This window comes from Oncorhynchus gorbuscha, linkage group LG02 (assembly GCF_021184085.1).
Source record: "Oncorhynchus gorbuscha isolate QuinsamMale2020 ecotype Even-year linkage group LG02, OgorEven_v1.0, whole genome shotgun sequence".
Taxonomy (NCBI): domain Eukaryota; kingdom Metazoa; phylum Chordata; class Actinopteri; order Salmoniformes; family Salmonidae; genus Oncorhynchus; species Oncorhynchus gorbuscha.
This window is the reverse complement of record NC_060174.1, coordinates 102,833,826-102,861,325: the sequence shown is the minus strand read 5'-3', so window position 1 is coordinate 102,861,325 and position 27,500 is coordinate 102,833,826. Positions and strand designations below refer to the sequence as shown.

The 27,500-nt window shown below is 45.1% G+C and overlaps 1 pseudogene; it reads left to right on the top strand.

Moving 5' to 3' along the window:
- LOC124014551 overlaps window positions 1-27,500 on the top strand; it is a 181,734-nt pseudogene that overhangs the window by 89,655 nt on the left and 64,579 nt on the right.

Genomic DNA, 27,500 nt, shown 5'->3' with positions numbered 1-27,500 from the left:
TCTAACCCTGTTCTCTCTGTTGTCCCTCCCTGCCTCTCTAACCCTGTTCTCTCTGTTGTCCCTCCCTCCCTCTCTCCCTCTCTAACCCTGTTCTCTCTGTTGTCCCCCCTCCCTCTCTCCCTCTCTAACCCTGTTCTCTCTGTTGTCCCTCCCTGCCTCTCTAACCCTGTTCTCTCTGTTGTCCCTCCCTGCCTCTCTAACCCTGTTCTCTCTGTTGTCCCTACCTGCCTCTCTAACCCTGTTCTCTCTGTTGTCCCCCCCTCCCTCCCTGCCTCTCTAACCCTGTTCTCTCTGTTGTCCCTCTCTCCCTCTCTAACCCTGTTCTCTCTGTTGTCCCTCCCTGACCCTCTAACCCTGTTCTCTCTGTTGTCCCTCTCTCCCTCTCTAACCCTGTTCTCTCTGTTGTCCCCCCTCCCTCTCTAACCCTGTTCTCTCTGTTGTCCCTCTCTCCCTCTCTAACCCTGTTCTCTCTGTTGTCCCTCTCTCCCTCTCTAACCCTGTTCTCTCTGTTGTCCCTCCCTCCCTCTCTAACCCTGTTCTCTCTGTTGTCCCTCTCCCCCTCTCTCCCTCTCTAACCCTGTTCTCTCTGTTGTCCCTCTCTCCCTCTCTAACCCTGTTCTCTCTGTTGTCCCTCCCTGCCTCTCTAACCCTGTTCTCTCTGTTGTCCCTCTCTCTCTCTCTAACCCTGTTCTCTCTGTTGTCCCTCCCTGCCTCTCTAACCCTGTTCTCTCTGTTGTCCCTCTCTCCCTCTCTAACCCTGTTCTCTCTGTTGTCCCTCCCTCCCTCTCTAACCCTGTTCTCTCTGTTGTCCCTCCCTCTCTCCCTCTCTAACCCTGTTCTCTCTGTTGTCCCTCTCTCTCTCTCTAACCCTGTTCTCTCTGTTGTCCCTCTCTCTCTCTCTAACCCTGTTCTCTCTGTTGTCCCTCCCTGCCTCTCTAACCCTGGTCTCTCTGTTGTCCCTCCCTGCCTCTCTAACCCTGTTCTCTCTGTTGTCCCCCTCTCCCTCTCTAACCCTGTTCTCTCTGTTTTCCCCCCTCCCTCTCTCCCTCTCTAACCCTGTTCTCTCTGTTGTCCCCCCCTCCCTCTCTCCCTCTCTAACCCTGTTCTCTCTGTTGTCCCCCCCTCCCTCTCTCCCTCTCTAACCCTGTTCTCTCTGTTGTCCCCCCCTCTCTCCCTTCTCTAACCCTGTTCTCTCTGTTGTCCCCACCTCCCTCTCTCCCTCTCTAACCCTGTTCTCTCTGTTGTCCCTCCCTCTCTCCCTCTCTAACCCTGTTCTCTCTGTTGTCCCCCCCTCCCTCTCTCCCTCTCTAACCCTGTTCTCTCTGTTGTCCCTCCCTCTCTCCCTCTCTAACCCTGTTCTCTCTGTTGTCCCCCCCTCCCTCTCTCCCTCTCTAACCCTGTTCTCTCTGTTGTCCCTCCCTTCCTCTCTCCCTCTCTAACCCTGTTCTCTCTGTTGTCCCTCCCTGCCTCTCTAACCCTGTTCTCTCTGTTGTCCCTCTCTCTCTCTCTAACCCTGTTCTCTCTGTTGTCCCTCTCTCCCTCTCCAACCCTGTTCACTCTGTTGTCCCTCCCTGCCTCTCTAACCCTGTTCTCTCTGTTGTCCCTCCCTCTCTCCCTCTCTAACCCTGTTCTCTCTGTTGTCCCTCCCTCCCTCTCTCCCTCTCTAACCCTGTTCTCTCTGTTGTCCCTCCCTCTCTCCCTCTCTAACCCTGTTCTCTCTGTTGTCCCCCCCTCCCTCTCTCCCTCTCTAACCCTGTTCTCTCTGTTGTCCCCCCTCCCTCTCTCCCTCTCTAACCCTGTTCTCTCTGTTGTCCCCCCTCCCTCTCTCCCTCTCTAACCCTGTTCTCTCTGTTGTCCCCCCCCCTCTCTCCTTCTCTAACCCTGTTCTCTCTGTTGTCCCCACCTCCCTCTCTCCCTCTCTAACCCTGTTCTCTCTGTTGTCCCTCCCTCTCTCCCTCTCTAACCCTGTTCTCTCTGTTGTCCCCCCTCCCTCTCTCCCTCTCTAACCCTGTTCTCTCTGTTGTCCCTCCCTCTCTCCCTCTCTAACCCTGTTCTCTCTGTTGTCCCCCCTCCCTCTCTCCCTCTCTAACCCTGTTCTCTCTGTTGTCCCTCCCTTCCTCTCTCCCTCTCTAACCCTGTTCTCTCTGTTGTCCCTCCCTGCCTCTCTAACCCTGTTCTCTCTGTTGTCCCTCTCTCTCTCTCTAACCCTGTTCTCTCTGTTGTCCCTCTCTCCCTCTCCAACCCTGTTCACTCTGTTGTCCCTCCCTGCCTCTCTAACCCTGTTCTCTCTGTTGTCCCTCCCTCTCTCCCTCTCTAACCCTGTTCTCTCTGTTGTCCCTCCCTCCCTCTCTCCCTCTCTAACCCTGTTCTCTCTGTTGTCCCTCCCTCTCTCCCTCTCTAACCCTGTTCTCTCTGTTGTCCCCCCCTCCCTCTCTCCCTCTCTAACCCTGTTCTCTCTGTTGTCCCTCCCTCCCTATCTCCCTCTCTAACCCTGTTCTCTCTGTTGTCCCCCCCTCCCTCTCTCCCTCTCTAACCCTGTTCTCTCTGTTGTCCCTCCCTCTCTCCCTCTCTAACCCTGTTCTCTCTGTTGTCCCTCCCTCTCTCCCTCTCTAACCCTGTTCTCTCTGTTGTCCCTCCCTGCCTCTCTAACCCTGTTCTCTCTGTTGTCCCTCTCTCTCTCTCTAACCCTGTTCTCTCTGTTGTCCCTCTCTCCCTCTCCAACCCTGTTCACTCTGTTGTCCCTCCCTGCCTCTCTAACCCTGTTCTCTCTGTTGTCCCTCCCTCTCTCCCTCTCTAACCCTGTTCTCTCTGTTGTCCCTCCCTCCCTCTCTCCCTCTCTAACCCTGTTCTCTCTGTTGTCCCTCCCTCTCTCCCTCTCTAACCCTGTTCTCTCTGTTGTCCCCCTCCCTCTCTCCCTCTCTAACCCTGTTCTCTCTGTTGTCCCTCCCTCCCTATCTCCCTCTCTAACCCTGTTCTCTCTGTTGTCCCCCTCCCTCTCTCCCTCTCTAACCCTGTTCTCTCTGTTGTCCCTCCCCTCTCTCCCTCTCTAACCCTGTTCTCTCTGTTGTCCCTCCCTCTCTCCCTCTCTAACCCTGTTCTCTCTGTTGTCCCTCCCTCTCTCCCTCTCTAACCCTGTTCTCTCTGTTGTCCCCTCCCTCTCTCCCTCTCTAACCCTGTTCTCTCTGTTGTTCTCTCTGTTGTCCCTCCCTGCCTCTCTAACCCTGTTCTCTCTGTTGTCCCTCCCTCTCTCCCTCTCTAACCCTGTTCTCTCTGTTGTCCCCCCTCCCTCTCTCCCTCTCTAACCCTGTTCTCTCTGTTGTCCCCCTCCCTCTCTCCCTCTCTAACCCTGTTCTCTCTGTTGTCCCTCCCTCCCTCTCTCCCTCTCTAACCCTGTTCTCTCTGTTGTCCCTCCCTCCCTGCCTCTCTAACCCTGTTCTCTCTCCATTGTCCCTCTCTCCCTCTCTAACCCTGTTCTCTCTGTTGTCCCCCCTCCCTCTCTCCCTCTCTAACCCTGTTCTCTCTGTTGTCCCCCTCCCTCTCTCCCTCTCTAACCCTGTTCTCTCTGTTGTCCCTCCCTCCCTCTCTCCCTCTCTAACCCTGTTCTCTCTGTTGTCCCTCCCTCTCTCCCTCTCTAACCCTGTTCTCTCTGTTGTCCCTCCCTCCCTGCCTCTCTAACCCTGTTCTCTCTGTTGTCCCTCTCTCCCTCTCTAACCCTGTTCTCTCTGTTGTCCCCCTCCCCTCTCTCCCTCTCTAACCCTGTTCTCTCTGTTGTCCCTCCCTCCCTCTCTCCCTCTCTAACCCTGTTCTCTCTGTTGTCCCTCCCTCCCTGCCTCTCTAACCCTGTTCTCTCCGTTGTCCCTCTCTCCCTCTCTAACCCTGTTCTCTCTGTTGTCCCTCCCTCCCTGCCTCTCTAACCCTGTTCTCTCTGTTGTCCCTCTCTCCCTCTCTAACCCTGTTCTCTCTGTTGTCCCTCTCTCCCTCTCTAACCCTGTTCTCTCTGTTGTCCCTCCCTCCCTGCCTCTCTAACCCTGTTCTCTCTGTTGTCCCTCCCTCCCTCTCTCCCTCTCTAACCCTGTTCTCTCTGTTGTCCCCCCTCCCTCTCTCCCTCTCTAACCCTGTTCTCTCTGTTGTCCCCCTCTCTCCCTCTAACCCTAACCCTGACCCTCTGTTCTCTCTGTTGTCCCTCTCTCCCTCTCTAACCCTGTTCTCTCTGTTGTCCCCCTCTCCCTCTCTAACCCTGTTCTCTCTGTTGTCCCCCTCCCTCTCTAACCCTGTTCTCTCTGTTGTCCCTCTCTCTCCTCTCTAACCCTGTTCTCTCTGTTGTCCCTCTCTCCCTCTCTAACCCTGTTCCCTGTCCCTCCCTCCCTCTCTAACCCTGTTCTCTCTGTTGTCCCTCTCCCCCTCTCTCCCTCTCTAACCCTGTTCTCTCTGTTGTCCCTCTCTCCCTCTCTAACCCTGTTCTCTCTGTTGTCCCTCCCTGCCTCTCTAACCCTGTTCTCTCTGTTGTCCCTCTCTCTCTCTCTAACCCTGTTCTCTCTGTTGTCCCTCCCTGCCTCTCTAACCCTGTTCTCTCTGTTGTCCCTCTCTCCCTCTCTAACCCTGTTCTCTCTGTTGTCCCTCCCTCCCTCTCTCCCTCTCTAACCCTGTTCTCTCTGTTGTCCCTCTCTCTCTCTCTAACCCTGTTCTCTCTGTTGTCCCTCTCTCTCTCTCTAACCCTGTTCTCTCTGTTGTCCCTCCCTGCCTCTCTAACCCTGGTCTCTCTGTTGTCCCTCCCTGCCTCTCTAACCCTGTTCTCTCTGTTGTCCCCCTCTCCCTCTCTAACCCTGTTCTCTCTGTTTTCCCCCCTCCCTCTCTCCCTCTCTAACCCTGTTCTCTCTGTTGTCCCCCCCCTCCCTCTCTCCCTCTCTAACCCTGTTCTCTCTGTTGTCCCCCCTCCCTCTCTCCCTCTCTAACCCTGTTCTCTCTGTTGTCCCCCCCCCTCTCTCCCTTCTCTAACCCTGTTCTCTCTGTTGTCCCCCCTCCCTCTCTCCCTCTCTAACCCTGTTCTCTCTGTTGTCCCTCCCTCTCTCCCTCTCTAACCCTGTTCTCTCTGTTGTCCCCCCTCCCTCTCTCCCTCTCTAACCCTGTTCTCTCTGTTGTCCCTCCCTCTCTCCCTCTCTAACCCTGTTCTCTCTGTTGTCCCCCCCTCCCTCTCTCCCTCTCTAACCCTGTTCTCTCTGTTGTCCCTCCCTTCCTCTCTCCCTCTCTAACCCTGTTCTCTCTGTTGTCCCTCCCTGCCTCTCTAACCCTGTTCTCTCTGTTGTCCCTCTCTCTCTCTCTAACCCTGTTCTCTCTGTTGTCCCTCTCTCCCTCTCCAACCCTGTTCACTCTGTTGTCCCTCCCTGCCTCTCTAACCCTGTTCTCTCTGTTGTCCCTCCCTCTCTCCCTCTCTAACCCTGTTCTCTCTGTTGTCCCTCCCTCCCTCTCTCCCTCTCTAACCCTGTTCTCTCTGTTGTCCCTCCCTCTCTCCCTCTCTAACCCTGTTCTCTCTGTTGTCCCCCCCTCCCTCTCTCCCTCTCTAACCCTGTTCTCTCTGTTGTCCCTCCCTCCCTATCTCCCTCTCTAACCCTGTTCTCTCTGTTGTCCCCCCCTCCCTCTCTCCCTCTCTAACCCTGTTCTCTCTGTTGTCCCTCCCTCTCTCCCTCTCTAACCCTGTTCTCTCTGTTGTCCCTCCCTCTCTCCCTCTCTAACCCTGTTCTCTCTGTTGTCCCTCCCTCTCTCCCTCTCTAACCCTGTTCTCTCTGTTGTCCCTCCCTCTCTCCCTCTCTAACCCTGTTCTCTCTGTTGTCCCTCCCTGCCTCTCTAACCCTGTTCTCTCTGTTGTCCCTCCCTCTCTCCCTCTCTAACCCTGTTCTCTCTGTTGTCCCCCCCTCCCTCTCTCCCTCTCTAACCCTGTTCTCTCTGTTGTCCCCCTCCCTCTCTCCCTCTCTAACCCTGTTCTCTCTGTTGTCCCTCCCTCCCTCTCTCCCTCTCTAACCCTGTTCTCTCTGTTGTCCCTCCCTCCCTGCCTCTCTAACCCTGTTCTCTCCATTGTCCCTCTCTCCCTCTCTAACCCTGTTCTCTCTGTTGTCCCTCCCTCTCTCCCTCTCTAACCCTGTTCTCTCTGTTGTCCCCCCTCCCTCTCTCCCTCTCTAACCCTGTTCTCTCTGTTGTCCCTCCCTCTCTCCCTCTCTAACCCTGTTCTCTCTGTTGTCCCCCCCCTCCCTCTCTCCCTCTCTAACCCTGTTCTCTCTGTTGTCCCTCCCTTCCTCTCTCCCTCTCTAACCCTGTTCTCTCTGTTGTCCCTCCCTGCCTCTCTAACCCTGTTCTCTCTGTTGCCCCCTCTCTCTCTCTCTAACCCTGTTCTCTCTGTTGTCCCTCTCTCCCTCTCCAACCCTGTTCACTCTGTTGTCCCTCCCTGCCTCTCTAACCCTGTTCTCTCTGTTGTCCCTCCCTCTCTCCCTCTCTAACCCTGTTCTCTCTGTTGTCCCTCCCTCCCTCTCTCCCTCTCTAACCCTGTTCTCTCTGTTGTCCCTCCCTCTCTCCCTCTCTAACCCTGTTCTCTCTGTTGTCCCCCTCCCTCTCTCCCTCTCTAACCCTGTTCTCTCTGTTGTCCCTCCCTCCCTATCTCCCTCTCTAACCCTGTTCTCTCTGTTGTCCCCCCCTCCCTCTCTCCCTCTCTAACCCTGTTCTCTCTGTTGTCCCTCCCTCTCTCCCTCTCTAACCCTGTTCTCTCTGTTGTCCCTCCCTCTCTCCCTCTCTAACCCTGTTCTCTCTGTTGTCCCTCCCTCTCTCCCTCTCTAACCCTGTTCTCTCTGTTGTCCCTCCCTCTCTCCCTCTCTAACCCTGTTCTCTCTGTTGTCCCTCCCTGCCTCTCTAACCCTGTTCTCTCTGTTGTCCCTCCCTCTCTCCCTCTCTAACCCTGTTCTCTCTGTTGTCCCCCCCTCCCTCTCTCCCTCTCTAACCCTGTTCTCTCTGTTGTCCCCCCTCCCTCTCTCCCTCTCTAACCCTGTTCTCTCTGTTGTCCCTCCCTCCCTCTCTCCCTCTCTAACCCTGTTCTCTCTGTTGTCCCTCCCTCCCTGCCTCTCTAACCCTGTTCTCTCCATTGTCCCTCTCTCCCTCTCTAACCCTGTTCTCTCTGTTGTCCCTCCCTCCCTGCCTCTCTAACCCTGTTCTCTCTGTTGTCCCTCTCTCCCTCTCTAACCCTGTTCTCTCTGTTGTCCCCCCTCCCTCTCTCCCTCTCTAACCCTGTTCTCTCTGTTGTCCCTCCCTCCCTCTCTCCCTCTCTAACCCTGTTCTCTCTGTTGTCCCTCCCTCCCTGCCTCTCTAACCCTGTTCTCTCCGTTGTCCCTCTCTCCCTCTCTAACCCTGTTCTCTCTGTTGTCCCTCCCTCCCTGCCTCTCTAACCCTGTTCTCTCTGTTGTCCCTCCCTCCCTCTCTCCCTCTCTAACCCTGTTCTCTCTGTTGTCCCTCCCTCCCTGCCTCTCTAACCCTGTTCTCTCTGTTGTCCCTCTCTCCCTCTCTAACCCTGTTCTCTCTGTTGTCCCTCCCTCCCTGCCTCTCTAACCCTGTTCTCTCTGTTGTCCCTCCCTCCCTGCCTCTCTAACCCTGTTCTCTCTGTTGTCCCTCCCTCCCTGCCTCTCTAACCCTGTTCTCTCTGTTGTCCCCCCTCCCTCCCTGCCTCCCCTCCCTGTTCTCTCTGTTGTCCCTCCCTCCCTGCCTCTCTAACCCTGTTCTCTCTGTTGTCCCTCTCTCCCTCTCTAACCCTGTTCTCTCTGTTGTCCCCCCTCCCTCTCTAACCCTGTTCTCTCTGTTGTCCCTCCCTCCTTGCCTCTCTAACCCTGTTCTCTCTGTTGTCCCCCCCTCCCTCTCTAACCCTGTTCTCTCTGTTGTCCCTCTCTCCCTCTCTAACCCTGTTCTCTCTGTTGTCCCCCCTCCCTCTCTAACCCTGTTCTCTCTGTTGTCCCTCTCTCCCTCTCTAACCCTGTTCTCTCTGTTGTCCCTCTTTCCCTGCCTCTCTAACCCTGTTCTCTCTGTTGTCCCTCCCTCCCTGCCTCTCTAACCCTGTTCTCTCTGTTGTCCCCCCTCCCTCCCTGCCTCTCTAACCCTGTTCTCTCTGTTGTCCCTCCCTCCCTGCCTCTCTAACCCTGTTCTCTCTGTTGTCCCCCCCCCTCCCTCTCTAACCCTGTTCTCTCTGTTGTCCCTCTCTCCCTCTCTAACCCTGTTCTCTCTGTTGTCCCTCCCTCCCTGCCTCTCTAACCCTGTTGTCTCTGTTGCCCCCCCCTCCCTCTCTAACCCTGTTCTTTGTATTCAGTATGACTACATGGAGCGTCTGGACGGGAAGGAGAAGTGGAGTGTGGTGGAGTCTCCTCGGGAGCGCCGCAGCATCCACACGGTGGTTCTGAACGAGGCCATCTTTGTTCAGTACCTGGACCCTGGCACCTGGCATCTGGCCTTCTATAACGACGGCAAGGACAAGGAGTCTGTCTCCTTCAGCACCGTGGCTCTAGGTGGGTGCTGTTGTTATATTTACCTCTTTGCTTTACACTTCTATATTCTCCTTGTAAAGCCACAGAGCAGAACATTTAGGATTATGGTAGTAAGTAACACCTCTGAGTGAGTTTGACAAATTCACCCTTCCAGCATCCCCGTTGGTCTGATAGGCTGAGAGCGATATTGGGAGTGAGCTCTGATAAAAGTGTTGGATGGAGATTGAGTCATAAAAGAGATCCCTGTGGAGTGTCTCTCCGTTTGTACACAAGCTTCCGTCACACAGTTGGCCCATCCCCGAACAGTAGACAAACATGTAACAGCTGAGAACAAACGAGAGGTAAAAACCGCAGGAAATGTCCCTCATGACTCTCTGGTGCCACCCATCAAAGAGAAGCACCGTGTCCATGCGGTAAAGCACCGTGTGCAAAGAGAAGCACCGTGTCCACGCGGTAAAGCACCGTGTCCACGCGGTAAAGCACCGTGTGCAAAGAGAAGCACCGTGTCCACGCGGTAAAGCACCGTGTGCAAAGAGAAGCACCGTGTCCACGCGGTAAAGCACCGTGTGCAAAGAGAAGCACCGTGTCCACGCGGTAAAGCACCGTGTCCACGCGGTAAAGCACCGTGTGCAAAGAGAAGCACCGTGTCCACGCGGTAAAGCACCGTGTCCACGCGGTAAAGCACCGTGTGCAAAGAGAAGCACCGTGTCCACGCGGTAAAGCACCGTGTTCAAAGAGAAGCACCGTGTCCACGCGGTAAAGCACCGTGTTCAAAGAGAAGCACCGTGTCCACGCGGTAAAGCACCGTGTGCAAAGAGAAGCACCGTGTCCACGCGGTAAAGCACCGTGTTCAAAGAGAAGCACCGTGTCCACGCGGTAAAGCACCGTGTTCAAAGAGAAGCACCGTGTCCACGCGGTAAAGCACCGTGTTCAAAGAGAAGCACCGTGTCCACGCGGTAAAGCACCGTGTTCAAAGAGAAGCACCGTGTCCACGCGGTAAAGCACCGTGTTCAAAGAGAAGCACCGTGTCCACGCGGTAAAGCACCGTGTGCAAAGAGAAGCACCGTGTCCACGCGGTAAAGCACCGTGTTCAAAGAGAAGCACCGTGTCCACGCGGTAAAGCACCGTGTGCAAAGAGAAGCACCGTGTCCACGCGGTAAAGCACCGTGTTCAAAGAGAAGCACCGTGTCCACGCGGTAAAGCACCGTGTGCAAAGAGAAGCACCGTGTCCACGCGGTAAAGCACCGTGTTCAAAGAGAAGCACCGTGTCCACGTGGCAAAGCACTGTGTGCAAAGAGAAGCACCGTGTCCACGCGGCACACATCTGCTGCAGTAAAACGCACGACACAACATCTTTGATTTAGACATTTTCATTTGAATGACCTTTGACCTTCTCTGAGGAGAGGATGCTACTGAGAAGAGAACCAAACAGAACAGAACCGGAGCTTGAGCTCGACTGAAAGAGAGGAGGAAGTGAGAAAAGACTGGGCTTAGCTTGGCAACTCCTAACTGTTCCCTAGAGTCCTGTGCAGGTCCAGCCTAAAGACGCACATTGATATACACGAGGCCAAAGCGAGCGTTTCGTATTCATACAGTAGACTCTCTTAGTAAATGAATACGAATCTGCTCATTGTTCATTTGCCTTTTCTGCTTCCGTGAACCTCTAAATGGTCCGTGGGGAGGCACCACACACGACACGCCACAGTGGCTGGAGTTTATCGTGGCCAATTAAATGACAGGAATTGTACTTATCTCTGTAGTGGTGATGTGTACTGGTGGGGGGGCAGGTAGCCTAGTGGTTAGAGTGTAGAGGAGGTAGGTAGCCTAGTGGTTAGAGTGTAGAGGAGGCAGGTAGTCTAGTGGTTAGAGTGTAGGGGCGGCAGGTAGCCTAGTGGTTAGAGTGTAGAGGAGGCAGGTAGTCTAGTGGTTAGAGTGTAGGGGCGGCAGGTAGACTAGTGGTTAGAGTGTAGAGGAGGCAGGTAGTCTAGTGGTTAGAGTGTAGGGGCGGCAGGTAGCCTAGTGGTTAGAGTGTCGAGGAGGTAGGTAGCCTAGTGGTTAGAGTGTAGGGGCGGCAGGTAGTCTAGTGGTTAGAGTGTAGGGGCGGCAGGTAGCCTAGTGGTTAGAGTGTAGAGGAGGCAGGTAGCCTAGTGGTTAGAGTGTAGGGGCGGCAGGTAGTCTAGTGGTTAGAGTGTAGGGGCGGCAGGTAGCCTAGTGGTTAGAGTGTAGGGGCGGCAGGTAGCCTAGTGGTTAGAGTGTAGAGGCGGCAGGGTAGCCTAGTGGTTAGAGTGTAGAGGAGGTAGGTAGCCTAGTGGTTAGAGTGTAGAGGCGGCCGGTAGCCTAGTGGTTAGAGTGTAGAGGCGGCAGGGTAGCCTAGTGGTTAGAGTGTAGAGGCGGCAGGGTAGCCTAGTGGTTAGAGTGTAGCGGCGGCAGGTAGCTAGTGGTTAGAGTGTAGGGGCGGCAGGGTGGCCTAGTGGTTAGAGTGTAGGGGGCAGGTAGCCTAGTGGTTAGAGTGTAGGGGGGCAGGTAGCCTAGTGGTTAGAGTGTATGGGGGGCAGGTAGCCTAGTGGTTAGAGTGTAGAGGAGGCAGGTAGTCTAGTGGTTAGAGTATAGGGGGCAGGTAGCCTAGTGGTTAGAGTGTAGGGGGCAGGTAGCCTAGTGGTTAGAGTGTAGAGGAGGCAGGTAGCCTAGTGGTTAGAGTGTAGGGGGGCAGGTAGCCTAGTGGTTAGAGTGTAGAGGAGGCAGGTAGCCTAGTGGTTAGAGTGTAGGGGCGGCAGGGTAGCCTAGTGGTTAGAGTGTAGAGGAGGCAGGTAGCCTAGTGGTTAGAGTGTAGAGGAGGCAGGTAGCCTCGTGGTTAGAGTGTGGAGGAGGTAGGTAGCCTAGTGGTTAGAATGTAGAGGAGGCAGGTAGCCTAGTGGTTAGAGCATAGAGGAGGTAGGTAGCCTAGTGGTTAGAGTGTAGAGGAGGCAGGTAGCCTAGTGGTTAGAGTGTGGAGGAGGTAGGTAGCCTAGTGGTTAGAGTGTAGAGGAGGTAGGTAGCCTAGTGGTTAGAGTGTAGAGGAGGTAGGTAGCCTAGTGGTTAGAGTGTAGAGGAGGCAGGTAGCCTAGTGGTTAGAGTGTAGAGGAGGTAGGTAGCCTAGTGGTTAGAGTGTAGAGGAGGTAGGTAGCCTAGTGGTTAGAGTGTAGAGGAGGTAGGTAGCCTAGTGGTTAGAGTGTAGAGGAGGTAGGTAGCCTATTGGTTAGAGTGTAGAGGAGGTAGGTAGCCTAGTGGTTAGAGTGTAGAGGAGGTAGGTAGCCTAGTGGTTAGAGTGTAGAGGAGGTAGGTAGCCTAGTGGTTAGAGTGTAGAGGAGGTAGGTAGTCTAGTGGTTAGAGCGTAGAGGAGGTAGGTAGCCTATTGGTTAGAGTGTAGAGGAGGTAGGTAGCCTAGTGGTTAGAGTGTAGAGGCGGCAGGTAGCCTAGTGGTTAGAGTGTAGGGGCGGCAGGGTAGCCTAGTGGTTAGAGTGTAGGCGCGGCAGGGTAGCCTAGTGGTTAGAGTGTAGGGGGGTAGGTAGCCTAGTGGTTAGAGTGTAGGGGCGGCAGGGTAGCCTAGTGGTTAGAGTGTAGGGGCGGCAGGGTAGCCTAGTGGTTAGAGTGTAGGGGGTAGGTAGCCTAGTGGTTAGAGTGTAGGGGCGGCAGGGTAGCCTAGTGGTTAGAGTGTAGGGGTGGCAGGGTAGCCTAGTGGTTAGAGTGTAGGGGGTAGGTAGTCTAGTGGTTAGAGTGTAGGGGGTAGGTAGTCTAGTGGTTAGAGTGTAGGGGGGTAGGTAGTCTAGTGGTTAGAGCGTAGAGGAGGTAGGTAGCCTAGTGGTTAGAGTGTAGAGGAGGTAGGTAGCCTAGTGGTTAGAGTGTAGAGGAGGTAGGTAGCCTAGTGGTTAGAGTGTAGAGGAGGTAGGTAGTCTAGTGGTTAGAGTGTAGAGGAGGTAGGTAGCCTAGTGGTTAGAGTGTAGAGGAGGTAGGTAGCCTAGTGGTTAGAGTGTAGAGGAGGTAGGTAGCCTAGTGGTTAGAGTGTAGAGGAGGTAGGTAGCCTAGTGGTTAGAGTGTAGAGGAGGTAGGTAGCCTAGTGGTTAGAGTGTAGAGGAGGTAGGTAGCCTAGTGGTTAGAGTGTAGAGGAGGTAGGTAGTCTAGTGGTTAGAGTGTAGGGGCGGCAGGGTAGTCTAGTGGTTAGAGTGTAGGGGCGGCAAGGTAGCCTAGTGGTTAGAGTGTAGGGGCGGCAGGGTAGCCTAGTGGTTAGAGCGTTGGGGCGGCAGGTAGCCTAGTGGTTAGAGTGTAGAGGCGGCAGGTAGCCTAGTGGTTAGAGTGTAGAGGCGGCAGGTAGCCTAGTGGTTAGAGTGTAGAGGCGGCAGGTAGCCTAGTGGTTAGAGTGTAGGGGGGTAGGTAGCCTAGTGGTTAGAGTGTAGAGGCGGCAGGTAGCCTAGTGGTTAGAGTGTAGGGGCGGCAGGGTAGCCTAGTGGTTAGAGTGTAGGGGCGGCAGGGTAGCCTAGTGGTTAGAGTGTAGGGGGTAGGTAGCCTAGTGGTTAGAGTGTAGGGCGGCAGGGTAGCCTAGTGGTTAGAGTGTAGGGGTGGCAGGGTAGCCTAGTGGTTAGAGTGTAGGGGGGTAGGTAGTCTAGTGGTTAGAGTGTAGGGGGTAGGTAGTCTAGTGGTTAGAGTGTAGGGGGTAGGTAGTCTAGTGGTTAGAGTGTAGGGGGTAGGTAGCCTAGTGGTTAGAGTGTAGAGGCGGCAGGTAGCCTAGTGGTTAGAGTGTAGGGGGTAGGTAAGCCTAGTGGTTAGAGTGTAGGGGGTAGGTAGCCTAGTGGTTAGAGTGTAGAGGCGGCAGGTAGCCTAGTGGTTAGAGTGTAGGGGGTTAGGTAGCCTAGTGGTTAGAGTGTAGAGGCGGCAGGTAGCCTAGTGGTTAGAGTGTAGAGGCGGCAGGTAGCCTAGTGGTTAGAGTGTAGGGGGTAGGTAGCCTAGTGGTTAGAGTGTAGGGGGTAGGTAGCCTAGTGGTTAGAGTGTAGAGGCGGCAGGTAGCCTAGTGGTTAGAGTGTAGGGGCGGCAGAGTAGCCTAGTGGTTAGAGTGTAGGGGCGGCAGGGTAGCCTAGTGGTTAGAGTGTAGGGGGTAGGTAGCCTAGTGGTTAGAGTGTAGGGGCGGCAGGGTAGCCTAGTGGTTAGAGTGTAGGGGCGGCAGGGTAGCCTAGTGGTTAGAGTGTAGGGGGTAGGTAGCCTAGTGGTTAGAGTGTAGGGGCGGCAGGGTAGCCTAGTGGTTAGAGTGTAGGGGTGGCAGGGTAGCCTAGTGGTTAGAGTGTAGGGGGGTAGGTAGTCTAGTGGTTAGAGTGTAGGGGGGTAGGTAGTCTAGTGGTTAGAGTGTAGGGAGGGTAGGTAGTCTAGTGGTTAGAGTGTAGGGGGGTAGGTAGTCTAGTGGTTAGAGTGTAGGGGGTAGGTAGTCTAGTGGTTAGAGTGTAGGGGCGGCAGGGTAGTCTAGTGGTTAGAGTGTAGGGGGGTAGGTAGTCTAGTGGTTAGAGTGTAGGGGCGGCAGGGTAGCCTAGTGGTTAGAGTGTAGGGGCGGCAGGGTAGCCTAGTGGTTAGAGTGTAGAGGCGGTAGGTAGCCTAGTGGTTAGAGTGTAGGGGCGGTAGGTAGCCTAGTGGTTAGAGTGTAGGGGTGGCAGGGTAGCCTAGTGGTTAGAGTGTAGGGGGTAGGTAGTCTAGTGGTTAGAGTGTAGGGGGGTAGGTAGTCTAGTGGTTAGAGTGTAGGGGGTAGGTAGTCTAGTGGTTAGAGTGTAGGGGGTAGGTAGTCTAGTGGTTAGAGTGTAGGGGGTAGGTAGCCTAGTGGTTAGAGTGTAGAGGCGGCAGGTAGCCTAGTGGTTAGAGTGTAGGGGGTAGGTAGCCTAGTGGTTAGAGTGTAGGGGGTAGGTAGCCTAGTGGTTAGAGTGTAGAGGCGGCAGGTAGCCTAGTGGTTAGAGTGTAGGGGGTAGGTAGCCTAGTGGTTAGAGTGTAGAGGCGGCAGGTAGCCTAGTGGTTAGAGTGTAGAGGCGGCAGGTAGCCTAGTGGTTAGAGTGTAGGGGGGTAGGTAGCCTAGTGGTTAGAGTGTAGGGGGTAGGTAGCCTAGTGGTTAGAGTGTAGAGGCGGCAGGTAGCCTAGTGGTTAGAGTGTAGGGGCGGCAGGGTAGCCTAGTGGTTAGAGTGTAGGGGCGGCAGGGTAGCCTAGTGGTTAGAGTGTAGGGGGGTAGGTAGCCTAGTGGTTAGAGTGTAGGGGCGGCAGGGTAGCCTAGTGGTTAGAGTGTAGGGGTGGCAGGGTAGCCTAGTGGTTAGAGTGTAGGGGGTAGGTAGTCTAGTGGTTAGAGTGTAGGGGGGTAGGTAGTCTAGTGGTTAGAGTGTAGGGGGTAGGTAGTCTAGTGGTTAGAGTGTAGGGGGGTAGGTAGTCTAGTGGTTAGAGTGTAGGGGGTAGGTAGTCTAGTGGTTAGAGTGTAGGGGTAGGTAGCCTAGTGGTTAGAGTGTAGAGGCGGCAGGTAGCCTAGTGGTTAGAGTGTAGGGGGTAGGTAGCCTAGTGGTTAGAGTGTAGGGGGTAGGTAGCCTAGTGGTTAGAGTGTAGAGGCGGCAGGTAGCCTAGTGGTTAGAGTGTAGGGGGTAGGTAGCCTAGTGGTTAGAGTGTAGAGGCGGCAGGTAGCCTAGTGGTTAGAGTGTAGAGGCGGCAGGTAGCCTAGTGGTTAGAGTGTTAGAGTGGGGGTAGGTAGCCTAGTGGTTAGAGTGTAGGGGGTAGGTAGCCTAGTGGTTAGAGTGTAGAGGCGGCAGGTAGCCTAGTGGTTAGAGTGTAGGGGCGGCAGGGTAGCCTAGTGGTTAGAGTGTAGGGGCGGCAGGGTAGCCTAGTGGTTAGAGTGTAGGGGGTAGGTAGCCTAGTGGTTAGAGTGTAGGGGCGGGGGGGCAGGGTAGCCTAGTGGTTAGAGTGTAGGGGGCGGCAGGGTAGCCTAGTGGTTAGAGTGTAGGGGGTAGGTAGCCTAGTGGTTAGAGTGTAGGGGCGGCAGGGTAGCCTAGTGGTTAGAGTGTAGGGGTGGCAGGGTAGCCTAGTGGTTAGAGTGTAGGGGGTAGGTAGTCTAGTGGTTAGAGTGTAGGGGGTAGGTAGTCTAGTGGTTAGAGTGTAGGGGGTAGGTAGTCTAGTGGTTAGAGTGTAGGGGCGGCAGGGTAGTCTAGTGGTTAGAGTGTAGGGGGGGTAGGTAGTCTAGTGGTTAGAGTGTAGGGGCGGCAGGGTAGCCTAGTGGTTAGAGTGTAGGGGCGGCAGGGTAGCCTAGTGGTTAGAGTGTAGAGGCGGTAGGTAGCCTAGTGGTTAGAGTGTAGGGGCGGTAGGTAGCCTAGTGGTTAGAGTGTAGGGGTGGCAGGGTAGCCTAGTGGTTAGAGTGTAGAGGCGGTAGGTAGCCTAGTGGTTAGAGTGTAGGGGCGGTAGGTAGCCTAGTGGTTAGAGTGTAGGGGTGGCAGGGTAGCCTAGTGGTTAGAGTGTTGGACTAGTAACCGAAAGGTGGCAAGTTCAAACCCCTGAGCTGACAAGGTACAAATCTGTCATTCTGTCCCTGAACAGGCAGTTAACCCACTATTCCTAAGCCGTCATTGAAAATAAGAATTTGTTCTTAGCTGACTTGCCTAGTTAAATGAAGGTAAAATTAAAATAAAATTAGGGAGGCTATCATGTGTGGCAGGGGCTGTGGAGGGAGGACGAAGGGGTGTGAGGACATTTAGGATGCTAAGAAGTTGAGGTTTACTAAATCGTTTAAATAATGTGTTAAACAGTCACACCACAGAGGCATTCTGAATTATCTGTGCACTGCATTTTCTTTATATTTCTTAGCTAATTGTCTCTGCTAATGGATGTTTACAGATAAACAATGGGAAAAAGAATTCCTGAATCTCAACAGATGCATGTATTACTTGCCACCAGGAGCTGCCTACACAGTATACACAGTATTACAGTATACACTGCCTACACAGTATACACAGTATTACAGTATACACAGTATTACAGTATACACAGTATTACAGTATACATAGTATTACAGTATACACTGCCTACACAGTATACACAGTATTACAGTATACACTGCCTACACAGTATACACAGTATTACAGTATACACAGTATTACAGTATACACAGTATTACAGTATACACTGCCTACACAGTATACACAGTATTACAGTATACACAGTATTACAGTATACATAGTATTACAGTATACACTGCCTACACAGTATACACAGTATTACAGTATACACTGCCTACACAGTATACACAGTATTACAGTATACACAGTATTACAGTATACATAGTATTACAGTATACACTGCCTACACAGTATACACAGTATTACAGTATACACTGCCTACACAGCCCGAGATCATTCTTCCATCAAATCCTAGTCGTTCTGTGTTAAACTCTATTTTAACAGACTATTATATTAGCTATAGAAAGGCCAGCAGGTTCAGCCTTCAGTAAAACTTTAATGACGGTTAATTATTCTAGATGTGTCTCATTATGAACGGTAGGGGGGTAAGAGGTGACGAGGAGAAGGAGTCTGCCTGATCAAAACTGGAAAGAACGGAGGTGTTAATGAGAAGGATATAGAGAGGAGAGGGAAGGAGTCTGCCTGATCAAAACTGGAAAGAACGGAGGTGTTAATGAGAAGGATATAGAGAGTAGGGAGGAGATCAAAACTGGAGAGGGATAAAGAGAGGAGGGAGAAGGAGAGGGATATTAGAGGAGGGAGAAGGAGAGGGATATTAGAGGAGGGAGAAGGAGAGGGATATTAGAGGAGGGAGAAGGAGTCTGCCTGATCAAAACTGGAAAGAACGGAGGTGTTAATGAGAAGGATATAGAGAGGAGAGGGAAGGAGTCTGCCTGATCAAAACTGGAAAGAACGGAGGTGTTAATGAGAAGGATATAGAGAGGAGGGAGAAGGAGAGGGATAAAGAGAGGAGGGAGAAGGAGAGGGATATTAGAGGAGGGAGAAGGAGAGGGATATTAGAGGAGGGAGAAGGAGAGGGATATTAGAGGAGGGAGAAGGAGTCTGCCTGATCAAAACTGGAAAGAACGGAGGTGTTAATGAGAAGGATATAGAGAGGAGAGGGAAGGAGTCTGCCTGATCAAAACTGGAAAGAACGGAGGTGTTAATGAGAAGGATATAGAGAGGAGGGAGAAGGAGAGGGATAAAGAGAGGAGGGAGAAGGAGAGGGATATTAGAGGAGGGAGAAGGAGAGGGATATTAGAGGAGAGAGAAGGAGAGGGATAAAGAGGAGAGGAGGGATCAAAAGGAAAGGGATATTAGAGGGAGAGAGAAGGAGAGGGATAAAGAGAGGAGGGAGAAGGAGAAGGATATTAGAGAGGAGGGAGAAGGAGAGGGATGAAGAGAGGAGGGAGAAGGAGAGGGATATTAGAGGAGGGAGAAGGAGAGGGATATTAGAGGAGAGAGAAGGAGAGGGATAAAGAGAGGAGGGAGAAGGAGAGGGATATTAGAGGAGGGAGAAGGAGAGGGATGAAGAGAGGAGGGAGAAGGAGAGGGATATTAGAGGAGGGAGAAGGAGAGGGATATTAGAGGAGGGAGAAGGAGAGGGATATTAGAGGAGGGAGAAGGAGAGGGATATTAGAGGAGGGAGAAGGAGAGGGATAAAGAGAGGAGGGAGAAGGAGAGGGATATTAGAGGGAGAAGGAGAGGGATATTAGAGGGAGAAGGAGGGAGAAGGAGAGGGATATTAGAGGAGGGAGAAGGAGAGGGATATTAGAGGAGGGAGAAGGAGAGGGATAAAGAGAGGAGGGAGAAGGAGAGGGATATTAGAGGAGGGAGAAGGAGAGGGATATTAGAGGAGGGAGAAGGAGAGGGATAAAGAGAGGAGGGAGAAGGAGAGGGATAAAGGGAGGAGGGAGAAGGAGAGGGATATTAGAGGAGGGAGAAGGAGAGGGATATTAGAGGAGGGAGAAGGAGAGGGATATTAGAGGAGAGAGAAGGAGAGGGATAAAGAGAGGAGGGAGAAGGAGAGGGCTAAAGAGAGGAGGGAGAAGGAGAGGGATATTAGAGGAGGGAGAAGGAGAGGGATATTAGAGGAGAGAGAAGGAGAGGGATAAAGAGAGGAGGGAGAAGGAGAGGGATATTAGAGGAGGGAGAAGGAGAGGGATATTAGAGGAGAGAGAAGGAGAGGGATAAAGAGAGGAGGGAGAAGGAGAGGGATATTAGAGGAGGGAGAAGGAGAGGGATGAAGAGAGGAGGGAGAAGGAGAGGGATATTAGAGGGAGAAGGAGAGGGATATTAGAGGAGGGAGAAGGAGAGGGATATTAGAGGAGGGAGAAGGAGAGGGATATTAGAGGAGGGAGAAGGAGAGGGATATTAGAGGGAGAAGGAGAGGGATATTAGAGGGAGAAGGAGAGGGATATTAGAGGAGGGAGAAGGAGAGGGATATTAGAGGAGGGAGAAGGAGAGGGATATTAGAGGAGGGAGAAGGAGAGGGATAAAGAGAGGAGGGAGAAGGAGAGGGATATTAGAGGGAGAAGGAGAGGGATATTAGAGGAGGGAGAAGGAGAGGGATATTAGAGGAGGGAGAAGGAGAGGGATATTAAAGGAGGGAGAAGGAGAGGGATAAAGAGAGGAGGGAGAAGGAGAGGGATATTAGAGGAGGGAGAAGGAGAGGGATATTAGAGGAGGGAGAAGGAGAGGGATAAAGAGAGGAGGGAGAAGGAGAGGGATAAAGGGAGGAGGGAGAAGGAGAGGGATATTAGAGGAGGGAGAAGGAGAGGGATATTAGAGGAGGGAGAAGGAGAGGGATAAAGAGAGGAGGGAGAAGGAGAGGGATAAAGAGAGGAGGGAGAAGGAGAGGGATATTAGAGGAGGGAGAAGGAGTGGGATATTAGAGGAGGGAGAAGGAGAGGGATATTAGAGGAGGGAGAAGGAGAGGGATATTAGAGGAGGGAGAAGGAGAGGGATATTAGAGGAGGGAGAATGAGAGGGATATCAGAGGAGGGGGAAGGAGAGGGATATTAGAGGAGGGAGAAGGAGAGGGATATTAGAGGAGGGAGAAGGAGAGGGATATTAGAGGAGAGAGAAGGAGAGGGATATTAGAGGAGGGGGAAGGAGAGGGATATTAGAGGAGGGAGAAGGAGATGGATATTAGAGGAGGGAGAAGGAGAGGGATATTAGAGGAGGGAGAAGGAGAGGGATAAAGAGAGGAGGGGAAGGAGAGGGATATTAGAGGAGGGAGAAGGAGAGGGATATTAGAGGAGGGGGAAGGAGAGTGATATTAGAGGAGGGGGAATGAGAGGGATATTAGAGGAGGGGGAAGGAGAGGGATATTAGAGGAGGGGGAAGGAGAGGGATATTAGAGGAGGGGGAAGGAGAGGGATATTAGAGGAGGGGAAGGAGAGTGATATTAGAGGAGGGGGAAGGAGATGGATAAAGAGAGAAGGGAGAAGGAGAGGGATATTAGAGGAGGGGGAAGGAGAGGGATATTAGAGGAGGGAGAAGGTAAGGGGTATTAGAGGAGGGAGAAGGAGAGGGATATTAGAGGAGGGGGAAGGAGAGGGATATTAGAGGAGGGAGGAGAGGGATATTAGAGGAGGGAGAAGGAGAGGGATATTAGAGGAGGGGGAAGGAGAGGGGTATTAGAGGAGAGAGAAGGAGAGGGATATTAGAGGGAGAAGGAGGGGGATATTAGAGGAGGGAGAAGGAGAGGGAACAATCATTAATATATATTAATATATATTTGGTTATAATTATATATGAATATATATTTGGTTATAGTAATATATTGATATATATTTGATATATATTTGGTTATAATAATGATATATTAATATATATTTGGATTTAATAATAATATATTAATATATATTTGGATTTAATAATTATATACTAATATATATTTGGTTATAGTAATATATTAATATATATTAATATATATTTGGTTATCCTAATATATTAATATATATTTGGTTATAATAATGATATATTAATATATATTTGGATTTAATAATAATATATTAATATATATTTGGATTTAATAATAATATACTAATATATATGTGGTTTTAGTAATATACTAATATATATTTGGTTATAATAATATGTTAATATATATTTAGATTTTATAATAATATATTCATAAATATTTGGTTATAATAATAATATATTCATATGTATTTGGATTTAATAATAATATATTCATATTTATTTGGTTATAATAATATATTCATATATACAGGATTTAGTCCTAATAATAACTTGTCTGTTTCAATCCTTGCTGTTCAATTTTAGATTCAGTGCAAGAATGCCCGCAGAATTGCCATGGAAACGGAGAGTGTATGTCGGGTGTGTGCCACTGCTTCCCAGGGTTCCATGGCATGGATTGTGCCAAAGGTACCAACGTTGTTATCACCTAGATTATATTGGTTTGTATAGGTATATTAGTGATATATTATAGGTATGTTATAGGTATTGTATAGGTATATTATAGGTATATTATAGTGTAGGTATTGTATAGGTATATTATAGGTATTGTATAGGTATATATTATAGGTATATTATAGGTATTGTATAGGTATATATTATAGGTATATTATAGGTATATTATAGGTATTGTATAGGTATATATTATAGGTATATTATAGGTATATTATAGGTATTGTATAGGTATATTATAGGTATATTATAGGTATTGTATATTATAGGTATATTATAGGTATTGTATAGGTATATTATAGGTATATTATAGGTATATTATAGGTATTGTATATTATAGGTATTGTATATTATAGGTATTGTATATTATAGGTATTGTATATTATAGGTATTGTATATTATAGGTATTGTATAGGTATATTATAGGTATATTATAGGTATATTATAGGTATTCTTATAAGTATATTATAGGTATTGTATAAGTATATTATAGGTATTGTATAGGTATATTATAGGTATTGTATAGGTATATTATAGGTATATTATAGGTATATTATAGGTATTGTATATTATAGGTATTGTATAGGTATATTATAGGTATATTATAGGTATTGTATATTATAGGTATTGTATAGGTATATATTATAGGTATTGTATAGGTATATATTATAGGTATATTATAGGTATTGTATAGGTATATTATAGGTATATTATAGGTATATTATAGGTATTGTATATTATAGGTATTGTATAGGTATATTATAGGTATATTATAGGTATTGTATATTATATTGTATAAGTATATTATAGGTATATTATAGGTATTGTATAGGTATATTATAGGTATTGTATAGGTATATTATAGGTATATTATAGGTATATTATAGGTATTGTATATTATAGGTATTGTATAGGTATATTATAGGTATTCTTATAAGTATATTATATAGGTATTGTATAGGTGTATATTATAGGTATATTATAGCTATATTATATAGGTATATTATAGGTATTGTATAGGTATATATTATAGGTATTGTATAGGTATATATTATAGGTATTGTATAGGTATATATTATAGGTATTGTATAGGTATATATTATAGGTATTGTATATTATAGGTATTGTATAGGTATATATTATAGGTATATTATAGGTATTCTTATATGTATATTATAGGTATTGTATAGGTATATTATAGGTATTGTATAGGTATATATTATAGGTATTGTATATTATAGGTATTGTATAGGTATATATTATAGGTATTGTATATTATAGGTATTGTATAGGTATATTATAGGTATATTATAGGTATATTATAGGTATTGTATATTATAGGTATTGTATAGGTATATATTATAGGTATTGTATAGGTATATATTATAGGTATATTATAGGTATTGTATAGGTATATTATAGGTATATTATAGGTATATTATAGGTATTGTATATTATAGGTATTGTATAGGTATATTATAGGTATATTATAGGTATTGTATATTATATTGTATAAGTATATTATAGGTATATTATAGGTATTGTATAGGTATATTATAGGTATTGTATAGGTATATTATAGGTATTCTTATAAGTATATTATATAGGTATTGTATAGGTGTATATTATAGGTATATTATAGCTATATTATATAGGTATATTATAGGTATTGTATAGGTATATATTATAGGTATTGTATAGGTATATATTATAGGTATTGTATAGGTATATATTATAGGTATTGTATAGGTATATATTATAGGTATTGTATATTATAGGTATTGTATAGGTATATATTATAGGTATATTATAGGTATTCTTATATGTATATTATAGGTATTGTATAGGTATATATTATAGGTATTGTATATTATAGGTATTGTATAGGTATATATTATAGGTATTGTATATTATAGGTATTGTATAGGTATATATTATAGGTATTGTATAGGTATATATTATAGGTATTGTATATTATAGGTGTTGTATAGGTATATATTATAGGTATTGTATATTATAGGTATTGTATAGGTATATATTATAGGTATTGTATATTATAGGTATTGTATAGGTATATATTATAGGTATATATTATAGGTATATATTATAGGTATATTATAGGTATTCTTATAAGTATATTATATAGGTATATTATAGGTATTGTATAGGTATATATTATAGGTATTGTATAGGTATATATTATAGGTATTGTATAGGTATATATTATAGGTATATTATAGGTATTGTATATTATAGGTATTGTATATTATAGGTATTGTATATTATAGGTATTGTATATTATAGGTATTGTATATTATAGGTATTGTATATTATAGGTATTGTATATTATAGGTATGGTATATTATAGGTATTGTATAGGTATATATTATAGGTATTATATAGGTATATTATAGGTATTGTATAGGTATATTACAGGTATTGTATAGGTATATATTATAGGTATTATATAGGTATATTATAGGTATTGTATAGGTATATATTATAGGTATTGTATATTATAGGTATTGTATATTATAGGTATTGTATATTATAGGTATGGTATATTATAGGTATTGTATAGGTATATATTATAGGTATTATATAGGTATATTACAGGTATTGTATAGGTATATATTATAGGTATTATATAGGTATATTACAGGTATTGTATATTATAGTTATTCTTATAAGTATATTATATAGGTATATTATAGGTATTGTATAGGTATATATTATAGGTATTGTATAGGTATATATTATAGGTATTGTATAGGTATATATTATAGGTATTGTATATTATAGGTATTGTATATTATAGGTATTGTATATTATAGGTATTGTATATTATAGGTATTGTATATTATAGGTATTGTATAGGTATATATTATAGGTATTGTATATTATAGGTATTGTATATTATAGGTATTGTATATTATAGGTATTGTATATTATAGGTATTGTATATTATAGGTATTGTATATTATAGGTATTGTATATTATAGGTATTGTATATTATAGGTATTGTATATTATAGGTATTGTATATTATAGGTATTGTATATTATAGGTATTGTATATTATAGGTATTATATAGGTATATTATAGGTATTATATAGGTATATTATAGGTATTGTATAGGTATATATTATAGGTATTGTATATTATAGGTATTGTATATTATAGGTATTGTATATTATAGGTATATTATAGGTATATTATAGGTATTGTATATTATAGGTATTTGTATATTATAGGTATTGTATATTATAGGTATTGTATATTATAGGTATTGTATATTATAGGTATTGTATATTATAGGTATTGTATATTATAGGTATTGTATATTATAGGTATTGTATATTATAGGTATTATATAGGTATATTATAGGTATTATATAGGTATATTATAGGTATTGTATAGGTATATATTATAGGTATTGTATATTATAGGTATTGTATATTATAGGTATGGTATATTATAGGTATTGTATATTATAGGTATTATATAGGTATATTATAGGTATTATATAGGTATATTATAGGTATTGTATATTATAGGTATTGTATATTATAGGTATATATTATAGGTATTGTATATTATAGGTATTGTATATTATAGGTATTATATAGGTATATTATAGGTATTATATAGGTATATTATAGGTATTGTATAGGTATATATTATAGGTATTGTATATTATAGGTATTGTATATTATAGGTATTGTATATTATAGGTATTGTATATTATAGGTATGGTATATTATAGGTATTGTATAGGTATATATTATAGGTATTATATAGGTATATTATAGGTATTGTATAGGTATATATTATAGGTATTGTATATTATAGGTATTGTATATTATAGGTATTGTATATTATAGGTATGGTATATTATAGGTATTGTATAGGTATATATTATAGGTATTATATAGGTATATTACAGGTATTGTATAGGTATATATTATAGGTATTATATAGGTATATTACAGGTATTGTATATTATAGGTATTCTTATATGTATATTATAGGTATTCTTATATGTATATTATAAGTATATTATAGGTATATTATAGGTATTGTATATTATAGGTATTGTATATTATAGGTATTGTATATTATAGGTATGGTATATTATAGGTATTGTATAGGTATATATTATAGGTATTATATAGGTATATTACAGGTATTGTATAGGTATATATTATAGGTATTATATAGGTATATTACAGGTATTGTATATTATAGGTATTCTTATATGTATATTATAGGTATATTATAGGTATATTATAGGTATTGTATAGGTATATATTATAGGTATATTATAGGTATATTATAGGTATTGTATAGGTATATATTATAGGTATTATATAGGTATATTATAGGTATATTATAGGTATATTATAGGTATTATATAGGTATATTACAGGTATTGTATATTATAGGTATTCTTATATGTATATTATAAGTATATTATAGGTATATTATAGGTATTGTATAGGTATATATTATAGGTATTATATAGGTATATTATAGGTATTATATAGGTATATTATAGGTATTATATAGGTATATTATAGGTATTGTATAGGTATATATTATAGGTATATATTATAGGTATTGTATAGGTATATATTATAGGTATTTATTATAGGTATATATTATAGGTATATTATAGGTATTCTTATAAGTATATTATATAGGTATATTATAGGTATTGTATAGGTATATATTATAGGTATTGTATAGGTATATATTATAGTATTGTATTGTATATTATAGGTATATATTATAGGTATTGTATATTATAGGTATTGTATATTATAGGTATTGTATATTATAGGTATTGTATATTATAGGTATTGTATATTATAGGTATTGTATAGGTATATATTATAGGTATTGTATATTATAGGTATTGTATATTATAGGTATTGTATATTATAGGTATTGTATATTATAGGTATTGTATATTATAGGTATTGTATATTATAGGTATTGCATAGGTATATTATAGGTATTATATAGGTATATTATAGGTATTGTATATTATAGGTATTATATAGGTATATTATAGGTATTGTATATTATAGGTATTATATAGGTATATTATAGGTATTGTATATTATAGGTATTGCATAGGTATATTATAGGTATTATATAGGTATATATTATAGGTATTGTATATTATAGGTATTGTATATTATAGGTATTGTATAGGTATATATTATAGGTATTATATAGGTATATTATAGGTATTGTATAGGTATATATTATAGGTATTGTATATTATAGGTATTGTATATTATAGGTATTGTATAGGTATATATTATAGGTATTGTATATTATAGGTATTGTATAGGTATATATTATAGGTATTGTATATTATAGGTATTGTATAGGTGTTACGGTAAATGAGTGAAGAGGTGTGGAGTCAGGCGCAGAGAGCAAAAGATGTGGGAAAAACAACACGCTTTAATGTCCCGGAAACATTACATGTTTAAAAGTGGAAGCACAAATGAACAGAAATATAACCGGACAGCGTGTAACCCAAATGCCAACAAAAATACACTCAAACAACAAAACAGACGAACAAGCCCGCACGAAACAGAAGCGGGCTGAACAGACTATATATAACCCTATCCTAACAACCAAACTAGAAGCAGGTGCTACCAATTAGACAAAACTAAACGAACACAGAACAACGGATCGGCGATAGCTAGTAGACCGGCGACGACGACCGCCGAGCGCCACCCGAACAAGAAGGGGAGTCACCTTCGGTAATATTCGTGACAATAGGTATATATTATAGGTATTATATAGGTATATATTATAGGTATATTATAGGTATATTACAGGTATTGTATAGGTATATTATAGGTATATTATAGGTATATTATAGTGTAGGTATTGTATAGGTATATATTATAGGTATATTATAGGTATATTACAGGTATTGTATAGGTATATTATAGGTATATTATAGGTATATTATAGTGTAGGTATTGTATAGGTATATTATAGGTATATTATAGGTATATTACAGGTATTGTATAGGTATATTATAGGTATTGTATAGGTATATTATAGGTATTGTATAGGTATATATTATAGGTATATTATAGGTATATACAACACGGAGTGCATGGATATAGCCCTTAACCGTTCAGCCAATCAGCATTCAGGGCTGTTCTTATTGACACAGCCCTTAGCTGTGATATATTGGCCATATACCACAAACCTCAGAGATGCCTTATTGCTATTATAAACTGGTTACCAACGTAATTAGACCAGTAAAAATAAATGTTTTGTCATACCCGTGGTATACGGTCTGATATACCACGGCTTTCAGCCAATCATCACTCAGGGCTCGAACCACCCAGTTTATAATATCGAATATTTGACCCCCTATCTTGAAACTCATAAAGGGTCATGTCCAATATGACAATCTCAACATAACTAATCCATATATAACAATAGAACAGGACGTCTTGCACCTTGTCTTACCTGATGTGTCTGTCATTTCTCCTACGTTGTCTAGCTGCCTGCCCAGTCCTCTGCAGTG